This window comes from Salvelinus fontinalis, chromosome 7 (genome assembly GCF_029448725.1).
Source record: "Salvelinus fontinalis isolate EN_2023a chromosome 7, ASM2944872v1, whole genome shotgun sequence".
Classification (NCBI taxonomy): Eukaryota; Metazoa; Chordata; class Actinopteri; order Salmoniformes; family Salmonidae; genus Salvelinus; species Salvelinus fontinalis.
Genome location: NC_074671.1, coordinates 11,357,332 through 11,367,249, shown reverse-complemented (window position 1 = coordinate 11,367,249; position 9,918 = coordinate 11,357,332). Strand labels below are relative to the sequence as shown.

Below are 9,918 nucleotides of genomic sequence, written 5' to 3'. Positions count from 1 at the left end.
CTGATTCTCTCTCTCTGTCATTTCAGCCCCACCAGCTGGTCAGTAGCAGGAATATGGATGTAGATGGAATGGGATGGAATGGGATGGAATGGGATGGGGATGGGATGAGATTGGTTGGGATGAGATTGGGATGAGATGGGTTTGGGGATGAGATGGGATGAGAGGGATAAGATGGGATGGGATGAGATGGGGATGAGATGGGATGAGATGGGGATGGGATGAGATTGGGATGAGATGGGCATAAGATAGAATGGGGATGAAATAGAATGGGATGAGATGAGGATGGGATGAGATGGGAATTTTGGGGTGGGGAAGTAGTCAGGATAAACAAATCAAAGTGGGATAGACTGATCCCTAACGATCTGTTCTAATCTCCCTTGATCCCTCAGTGATCTCTGGACTGCCCCTTGCTGCCCCCAGGGCAGGGCCAAGCAGATGGAATTAACACACACACAAACAAACACACGCACACACAAACAAACACACGCGCACACAAACAAACACACGCACACACAAACAAACACACGCGCACACAAACAAACACACGCACACACAAACAAACACACGCACACACAAACAAACACACGCGCACACAAACAAACACACACACACACAAACAAACACACGCGCACACAAACAAACACACACACACACACAAACAAACACACGCACACACAAACAAACACACGCACACACAAACAAACACACGCACACACAAACAAACACACGCACACACAAACAAACACACGCACACACAACAACAATGTTCAGTGGAGGACAATGAGCGTTGATATACTGTTTCTTTTTAAATAGAGGGATAAAATTGAGGGAAGAAGATGGAAAAACCATGAGGGTGAGAGACAGCTGGAAGGACACAGAAAGAGAGACAGAAAGAAAGAGAGGATGAGACAGAAAGAGACATCATGACTTAGGTCCTGGGTGTGTGTGTGCCTCGTCCATTAGTTGAAGTGTGTGAGAGAGTCCAAGTCAGTCTTCAGGTCCTGGTCATTGGTTGAAGTGTGTGAGAGTCCAAGTCAGTCTTCAGGTCCTGGTTTTCAGAATGTAGACTACACACACTCTCCTCCAGAACACTCCTCCGCTGCTCCAGATCCCGACAAACCATACAGAGAAGTAGACTTCATTACTGGATCCTAAAACGATACAGATCCCATACAAATTACACACCAACACTGTGTTAAACATGTTTTCAAACTCTAGCACAGAAAATAGGCTGCTTCAGTAATTGACTGAAGTAGGGACAGAGTGAATTGATGCTCGTTCACAAATCGCCACAAAGCAGAACACTATTAAAACCATTAGAGCGAAACCTTACTGTTTTTAAAATGAGAAAATATATTACAACCATTAAATCAGGCATTGCCTCTCATATTACACTGCTCATTGCATAGTTTACATTGTAGAATAGCACATAAGTAGCTCTACATGCTCTGCAGTGGATTTGATGACCAATTATGGACATTAGTAGAGTGATGCTTACAACAGTCATGGGTATGTATTATAAACTGGGTGGTTCGAGGCCTGAAACTAATTGGCTGACAGCCATTGTATATCAGACCATATACCACGGGTATGACAAAAGTTATTTTTATTGCTCTAATAACGTTGATAACCAGTTTATAATAGCAATAAGACACCTCTGGGGATTGTGATATATGGCCAATATACCACGGCTAAGAGCTGTGTCCAGGCACTCTGCGTTGTGTCGTGTGTAAGAACAGCCCTTAGCCGTAGTATATTGGCCATATACCACACCCCCTCGGGCCTTATTGCTTAATTATACTATGGAGACAGTTAATTTCTTACCGACAATCTAATTCACCACTGGATCCATTTTACAGAGGCTAGGCAAAATCAACAGAACTTTAGACCTTGCTAGATGACTCCTAATCTAGTTACATGAGTAATAAACCACAATAATGGTTTATCCTCTGCAGTCTGTTTGTTAGATTACTATATGCTGTTGTAAGTTGTAATTGTCTATACGCTGTTGAGTAACGAATGGTATCGTTCTTGGAATATTACATCTTTATTTAAAGTGTCTAAAGAGGACGACAGAAGAAATAATCTGTTTCACCTGTCTTGTGCTTGTCTCCACCCCCCTCCAGGTGTCGCCCATTTCCACCCTTATCCCCTGTGCATTTATACCTGTGTTTTCTGGTTGTCTGTTCGTCTAGTCTCGTCAAGTCTACCAGCGTGTTTTTCTGTACTCATGTTCTCTTTAGTCCCTGTTTTCTAGTTTCCTGTTTCCTGTTTCGACCATTCTGTCTGCCCTGACCCTGAGGCTGCCTGCCGTTCGGTACCTTTCGACACTTGCCTGGATTACTGACCTCTGCCAACCCTTGACCTTTCGTCTGCCTGTCCCCTGTTTTGTCAATAAACTTCTGTGAATCGAACTGTCTGCATTTGGGTCTTATCCTGAGTTCTGATAAGAAGCCTGTACTGGCCCATAGCCAGACAAAGGCAAGGGGAAAGTAGATGCACTTCTTATTGGATGGAGACGAGACTGGAATCATTAGAAAATGTACATTTTCAGGTGACATTTCTGCCAATTAAATTTAAAAAATAAGGCGTGAGTGGGTGTGGTACATGGCCAATATACCATGGCTAAGGACTGTTCTGGATACAGCCCTTAGTTGTGGTATATTGGCCATTAACCACAAACCCCAGAGGTGCCTTATTGCTATTATAAACTGCTTACCAACGTAATTAGAGCAGTAAAAACAAATGTTTTGTCATTCCCGTGATATTTTTTATTTTTTTTATTTCACCTTTATTTAACCAGGTAGGCTAGTTGAGAACAAGTTCTCATTTGCAACTGCGACCTGGCCAAGATAAAGCATAGCAGTGTGAACAGACAACAACACAGAGTTACACATGGAGTAAACAATAAACAAGTCAATAACATGGTAGAAAAAAAAGAGAATCTATATACAATGTGTGCAAAAGGCATGAGGTAGGCAATAAATCGAATAATTACAATTTAGCAGATTAACACTGGAGTGATAAATCATCAGATGATCATGTGCAAGAAGAGATACTGGTGTGCAAAAGAGCAGAAAAGTAAATAAATAAAAGCAGTATGGGGGGTGAGGTAGGTAAATTGGGTGGGTAGTTTACAGATGGACTATGTACAGCTGCAGCGATCGGTTAGCTGCTCGGATAGCAGATTTTTAAAGTTGTTGAGGGAGATAAAAGTCTCCAACTTCAGAGATTTTTGCAATTCGTTCCAGTCGCAGGCAGCAGAGAACTGGAAGGAAACGCGTCCAAATGAGGTTTTGGCTTTAGGGATGATCAGTGAGATACACCTACTGGAGCGCGTGCTACGGGTGGGTGTAGCCATCGTGACCAGTGAACTGAGATAAGGCGGCACTTTACCTAGCATAGCCTTGTAGATGACCTGGAGCCAGTGGGTCTGACGACGAACATGTAGGAGGGCCAGCCGACTAGGGCATACAGGTCGCAGTGGTGGGTCGTATAAGGTGCTTTAGTAACAAAACGGATGGCACTGTGATAAACTGCATCCAGTTTGCTGAGTAGAGTATTGGAAGCTATTTTGTAGATGACATCGCCGAAGTCGAGGATCGGTAGGATAGTCAGTTTTACTAGGGTAAGTTTGGCGGCGTGAGTGAAGGAGGCTTTGTTGCGGAATAGAAAGCCGACTCTAGATTTGATTTTGGATTGGAGATGTTTGATATGAGTCTGGAAGGAGAGTTTGCAGTCTAGCCAGACACCTAGGTACTTATAGATGTCCACATATTCTAGGTCGGAACCGTCCAGGGTGGTGATGCTAGTCGGGCGTGCGGGTGCAGGCAGCGAACGGTTGAAAAGCATGCATTTGGTTTTACTAGCGTTTAAGAGCAGTTGGAGGCCACGGAAGGAGTGTTGTATGGCATTGAAGCTCGTTTGGAGGTTAGATAGCACAGTGTCCAAGGAAGGGCCGGAAGTATACAGAATGGTGTCGTCTGCGTAGAGGTGGATCAGGGTATCGCCCGCAGCAAGAGCAACATCATTGATGTATACAGAGAAAAGAGTCGGCCCGAGAATTGAACCCTGTGGTACCCCCATAGAGACTGCCAGAGGACCGGACAACATGCCCTCCGATTTGACACACTGAACTCTGTCTGCAAAGTAGTTGGTGAACCAGTCAAGGCAGTCATTAGAAAAACCGAGGCTACTGAGTCTGCCGATAAGAATATGGTGATTGACAGAGTCGAAAGCCTTGGCCAGGTCGATGAAGACGGCTGCACAGTAATGTCTTTTATCGGTGGCGGTTATGACATCGTTTAGTACCTTGAGCGTGGCTGAGGTGCACCCGTGACCGGCTCGGAAACCGGATTGCACAGCGGAGAAGGTACGGTGGGATTCGAGATGGTCAGTGATCTGTTTGTTGACTTGGCTTTCGAAGACCTTAGATAGGCAGGGCAGGATGGATATAGGTCTGTAACAGTTTGGGTCCAGGGTGTCTCCCCCTTTGAAGAGGGGGATGACCGCGGCAGCTTTCCAATCCTTGGGGATCTCAGATGATACGAAGGAGAGGTTGAACAGGCTGGTAATAGGGGGTGCGACAATGGCGGCGGACAGTTTCAGAAATAGGGGGTCCAGATTGTCAAGCCCAGCTGATTTGTATGGGTCCAGGTTTTCCAGCTCTTTCAGAACATCTGCTATCTGGATATGGGTAAAGGAGAAGCTGGGGAGGCTTGGGCGAGTAGCAGCGGGGGGGGCGGGGCTGTTGGCCAAGGTTGGAGTCGCCAGGAGGAAGGCATGGCCAGCCATTGAGAAATGTTTGTTGAAGTTTTCGATTATCACGGACTTATCAGTGGTGACCGTGTTACCTAGCCTCAGTGCAGTGGGCAGCTGGGAGGAGGTGCTCTTGTTTTCCATGGACTTTACAGTATCCCAGAACTTTTTGGAGTTAGAGCTACAGGATGCAAATTTCTGCTTGAAAAAGCTGGCCTTTGCTTTCCTGACTGACTGCGTGTATTGGTTCCTGACTTCCCTGAACAGTTGCATATCGCGGGGGCTCTTCGATGCTATTGCAGTTCGCCACAGGATGTTTTTGTGCTGGTCGAGGGCAGTCAGGTCTGGAGTGAACTAAGGGCTATATCTGTTCTTGGTTCTGCATTTTTTGAACGGAGCATGCTTGTCTAATATGGTGAGGAAGTAACTTTTAAAGAATGACCAGGCATCCTCAACTGACGGGATGAGGTCAATATCCTTCCAGGGTACCCGGGCCAGGTCGATTAGAAAGGCCTGCTCGCAGAAGTGTTTTAGGGAGCGTTTGACAGTGATGAGGGGTGGTCGTTTGACCGCGGACCCGTGGCGGATACAGGCAATGAGGCAGTGATCGCTGAGATCTTGATTGAAGACAGCAGAGGTGTATTTGGAGGGCAAGTTGGTCAGGATAATGTCTATTAGGGTGCCCATGTTTACGGATTTAGGGTTGTACCTGGTGGGTTCCTTGATGATTTGTGTGAGATTGAGGGCATCAAGCTTAGATTGTAGGACTGCCGGGGTGTTAAGCACATCCCAGTTTAGGTCACCTAACAGAACAAACTCTGAAGCTAGATGGGGAGCGATCAATTCACAGATGGTGTCCAGGGCACAGCTGGGAGCTGAGGGGGGTCGGTAGCAGGCGGCAACAGTGAGAGACTTATTTCTGGAGAGATTAATTTTTAAAATTAGAAGTTCGAACTGTTTGGGCATAGACCTGGAAAGTATGACAGAACTTTGCAGGCTATCTCTGCAGTAGATTGCAACTCCTCCCCCTTTGGCAGTTCTATCTTGACGGAAAGTGTTATAGTTGGGTATGGAAATCTCAGAATTTTTGGTGGCCTTCCTAAGCCAGGATTCGGACACGGCAAGGACATCAGGGTTGGCAGAGTGTGCTAAAGCGGTGAGTAAGGCAAACTTAGGGAGGAGGCTTCTGATGTTGACATGCATGAGGCCAAGGCTTTTTCGATCACAGAAGTCAACAAATTAGGGTGACTGGGGACATGCAGGGCCTGGGTTTACCTCCACATCACCCGAGGAACAGAGGAGTAGTAGGATGAGGGTGCGGCTAAAGGCTATCAAAACTGGTCGCCTAGAGCGTTGGGGACAAGGAATAAAAGGAGCAGATTTATGGGCGTGGTCGAATAGATTCTGGGCATAATGTGCAGACCAGGGTATGGTGGGGCACGGGTACAGCGGAGGCAAGCCCAGGCACTGGGTGATGATAAGAGAGGTTGAATCTCTGGACATGCTGGTCTCAATGGGTGAGGTCACCGCATGTGTGGGGGGTGGGACAAAGGAGGTATCAGAGGTACGGAGAGTGGAACTACAGGGTCCATTGCAAACCAAAACAATGATAACTAGCCTGAACAACAGTATGCAAGGCATATTGATATTTGAGAGAGACATACAATAAGGCATAAAGTGATTGCAGGTCTTGATTGGGAGAGCTAGCTAAAACAACAGGTGAGATAACAGCAGCTAGTCAGCTAACACAGCAACAGCAGGTAAAAATGGCGACGACTAGGCAGAGAGGGTCGGATTAACTACACACAGATCCTGAGTTAAAGCACAGAGCCGACAGATAAAACACAAATAAACGGAATGGAGTACCGTGAATTAATGGACAGTCAAGCAGGCATCAGCTATGTAGCCAAGTGATCATAGTGTCCAGGGGGCAGCCGTAGATGGAGCAGGGAGGCCTCCACTAAGCTAGCCCGCGGCGTTTAAAGTTAGTAGCCCGGGGGGTGGTCTGCTCAGAAGGAGGGGGTCTGCTCAGACGGAGGCCGGTTGAGGGCACAGCGGATGGGGTATTCGTCTGCAGACCAGACGTGGTCGTGTCGACAGAGAATCCAAGCCGGATGGCGATGGCGAAAGAGAGGTTGTGAATTGTAGAATTGTGTTTGCTAACTGGTGCTAGCTTCGTGAGTGAAATAACTCCCTCGGGCAGATAACGTCGGTATCCGATTCGTGAAGGCCCGGTGGGGCTCCGCATCGGCAGTAAAACGGGTCCGGATAGGTGATTGTAGCCCAGGAGTGGCTGATGGAACTCTTCAGCTGGCTAGCTCCGGGATAATTGGTGTTTGCTCCGGAATTGATGTTAGCCAATAGTCACTCGGATAGCAGCTAGTTAGCTGCAAGATCCAGGTGTAAATGTCCAGAGCTTGCGATAAAAATCCGGGGATATGGAGAGAAAATAGGTCTGGTATGCTCTGGTCTGAGTCGCGTTGTACAAAACTGGCAATAGTTTTCCGAGCTAAAGGATAGCTGATGAGCGCTAGCTGTGGTTAGCTGAACTACTAACGTTAGCTAGTGAGCTGGCTAACTTCTGGCTAGCTTCTGTTGTAGATTTCGGATACGAGGTGAATAATACTTTTGAGGAAAAAAAACAGATCCGCACCACATTTGGTGAGGTGGGTTGCAGGAGAGTGTTTTGAAGTTGAGTTTTTAAGAAGAAAAAAATATATATAAAAAGATATGCGAAGAAAAATATATAAAATATATATACACGGGACAAGACGAGGACAAAGGACGTCTGACTGCTACGCCATCTTGGAAAAATATGCCACAGCTGTCAGCCAATCATCGTTCAGGGCTCGAACTACCCAGTTTATAAATGTCTTTGAGGAACAAGGAACCCTCACAAAGGTGAATATTCATCAAATTGTTTAGGTATTTATTACACAATCGATGAAGAGCTGGTGATCTTCACAACTCAACTCATCAACTAAAACAACGGACATATAGGAACGTAGCCTGTAAGTCAATGTAGTTAGTTTACCCCTCAATAAACACCACTTTCATGTTCTGCAACATCTATACAAATACACAGAAGTGAATAATTGAATATATGGTTGTTAATGAATGATTAAAAACGATCTATCAGCTATGTGCATGTGAAACAGAGGTCACTAGCAAGACGATGAGAGAGATAGTAGTAATATTTAATGTATCAAGGTCTGTTATCCACATGATCAGGGGTTATGAAGGCTGCTGTCTCTGGCAAACAGCATCCTGCTAGCCCTGCTGCTCTCTGAAAACACAATTCAATTGTACCTGAGAAGGATCCACCTATTGTTGATTCATTCAGTTGAACAATCACATGTTCACTGATCAGATATAAAGGGAAGAAGGAAAAAAATACGTACATTTTATTATGAAAAATTATTAGAAGAATTAAGTTTCTTTGACCTCTTACACTCCTAAAAAAAAGGCTCTGGATAGAACCAAAAAGGGTTCTATGTTTGCTTCATGTACTATATGGAACCACTTAAGGTTCTATATAGATCCGGATAATAATAATAAATAATAACCCCACCACCACCATGGGGCACTCTGTTCACAATGTTGACATCAGCAAACCGCTTGCCCACACGATGCCATACATGTGGGTTGCGGTTGTGAGGCCAGTTGGATGTACTGCCAAATTCTCTAAAACGATGTTGGAGGCGGCTTATGGTAGAGAAAGGAACATTTAATTATCTGGCAACAGCTCTAGTGGACATTCCTGCAGTCAGCAGTCAGCATGCCAATTAAATGCTCCCTCAAAACTTGAGACATCTGTGGCATTGTGTTGTGTGACAAAATGCACATTTTTAGAGTGGCCTTTTGTTGTCCCCAGCACAAGGGGAGCCTGTGTAATGACCATGGTGTTTAATCAGCTTCTTGATATGCCACACCTATCAGGTGGATAGATTATCTTGGCAAAGGAGAAATTCTCACTAACATGGATGTAAAACAACATTTGAGAGAAATAAACTTTTTATAATGACGTGTTTCACCTTGACAGCAAGCTGCAGTATAATTTTCTTGAATATCACAAGAACACGTCACTTGAATATCAAGATACAATCAACCAGAGGCTGTAATTTACAAACAATATATAAACTATATTATCACAGGAATTATCCCCATTTGTCTTGATCAGTGCCCTGTACATTTGATTAAGCTATACCTCCAACAATTTCAGCTGTACTTCACTCCAGGCCAGTCTAAAAGCAGAGAGAGAGAGATGTCATTATTTCTGCACAGTAACAGAGTATAATCAGAGTCAGAGATCAAGCACCTCCACACCTGCAAAGTTGATTTCATAGATTTTCAAGCCCACTCACTCCATCCCTCTCCTCTCAATCATCACCCTCCATTCTATTCCTATTTTTTCCATTCCATCTCTCTTTTACAGTTGCTCTGTGGCTGGCCATTTTGCCTCGTGCTAAACTAATCCTCTGACTGAATATCACGTAATACTCTTGGCTTATTATCAAAATGGAGGAGCTTTGGGTTTTTTGTTAAATTACTGATTTGTGTGGACTTTAAGAATGAAGAACTAGGAATGAGTGTTGTTATCAAGATAATCTAGAGCAGATTACACCCTGGATGTGGGGAGAGAGAGAGAGAGGCTGAACACTGAGAACATTGAGTGGTTTTTTCATGACATCTGTTAAGTTAAACTGGGGAGTGATCTCAACTAGAGGTCAACTATAGATTTCTCTAACATGCCTCACACACAGCACGTTTCTGTGACAGATCTTTACTGCAGTGAGTGGCTGTTCCAGACATATTTTTTTACGGCCTTCCTTTGTCCGCTTCAGAGAGAAACAACATCCCATTGGGTCTTCCCAAGCCTGCGTCTTTCTGGCACACTAGCACGTTAAGCATTCCATTTGCTCAATCCTTTTAATTGCTGTGTGCAACTGATAAAACATGAGAGAACAAAAGTTTTCACATCACTGTTTTTACAGCCCTGTGTGTTCCGTCATGCATCAAGACAGGGGCTTAGATAAATTGATAAAATATTCTTAACGCTACACGTTTTATCTGCATGAGGTTAGGCCACAGCAGTCGCACATCACTTCATCAGACACAACTTACATTTTCTCATTAACTGTTCTTGCTTCACCATTTAAT

At 44.8% G+C, this 9,918-nt stretch overlaps 1 pseudogene; it reads left to right on the top strand.

Annotated features, from left to right (window-relative positions):
• The first annotated feature begins 847 nt into the window (after positions 1-847).
• Positions 848-9,918, top strand: part of LOC129858893 (peroxisome biogenesis factor 2-like) — a 15,763-nt pseudogene continuing 6,692 nt past the window's right edge.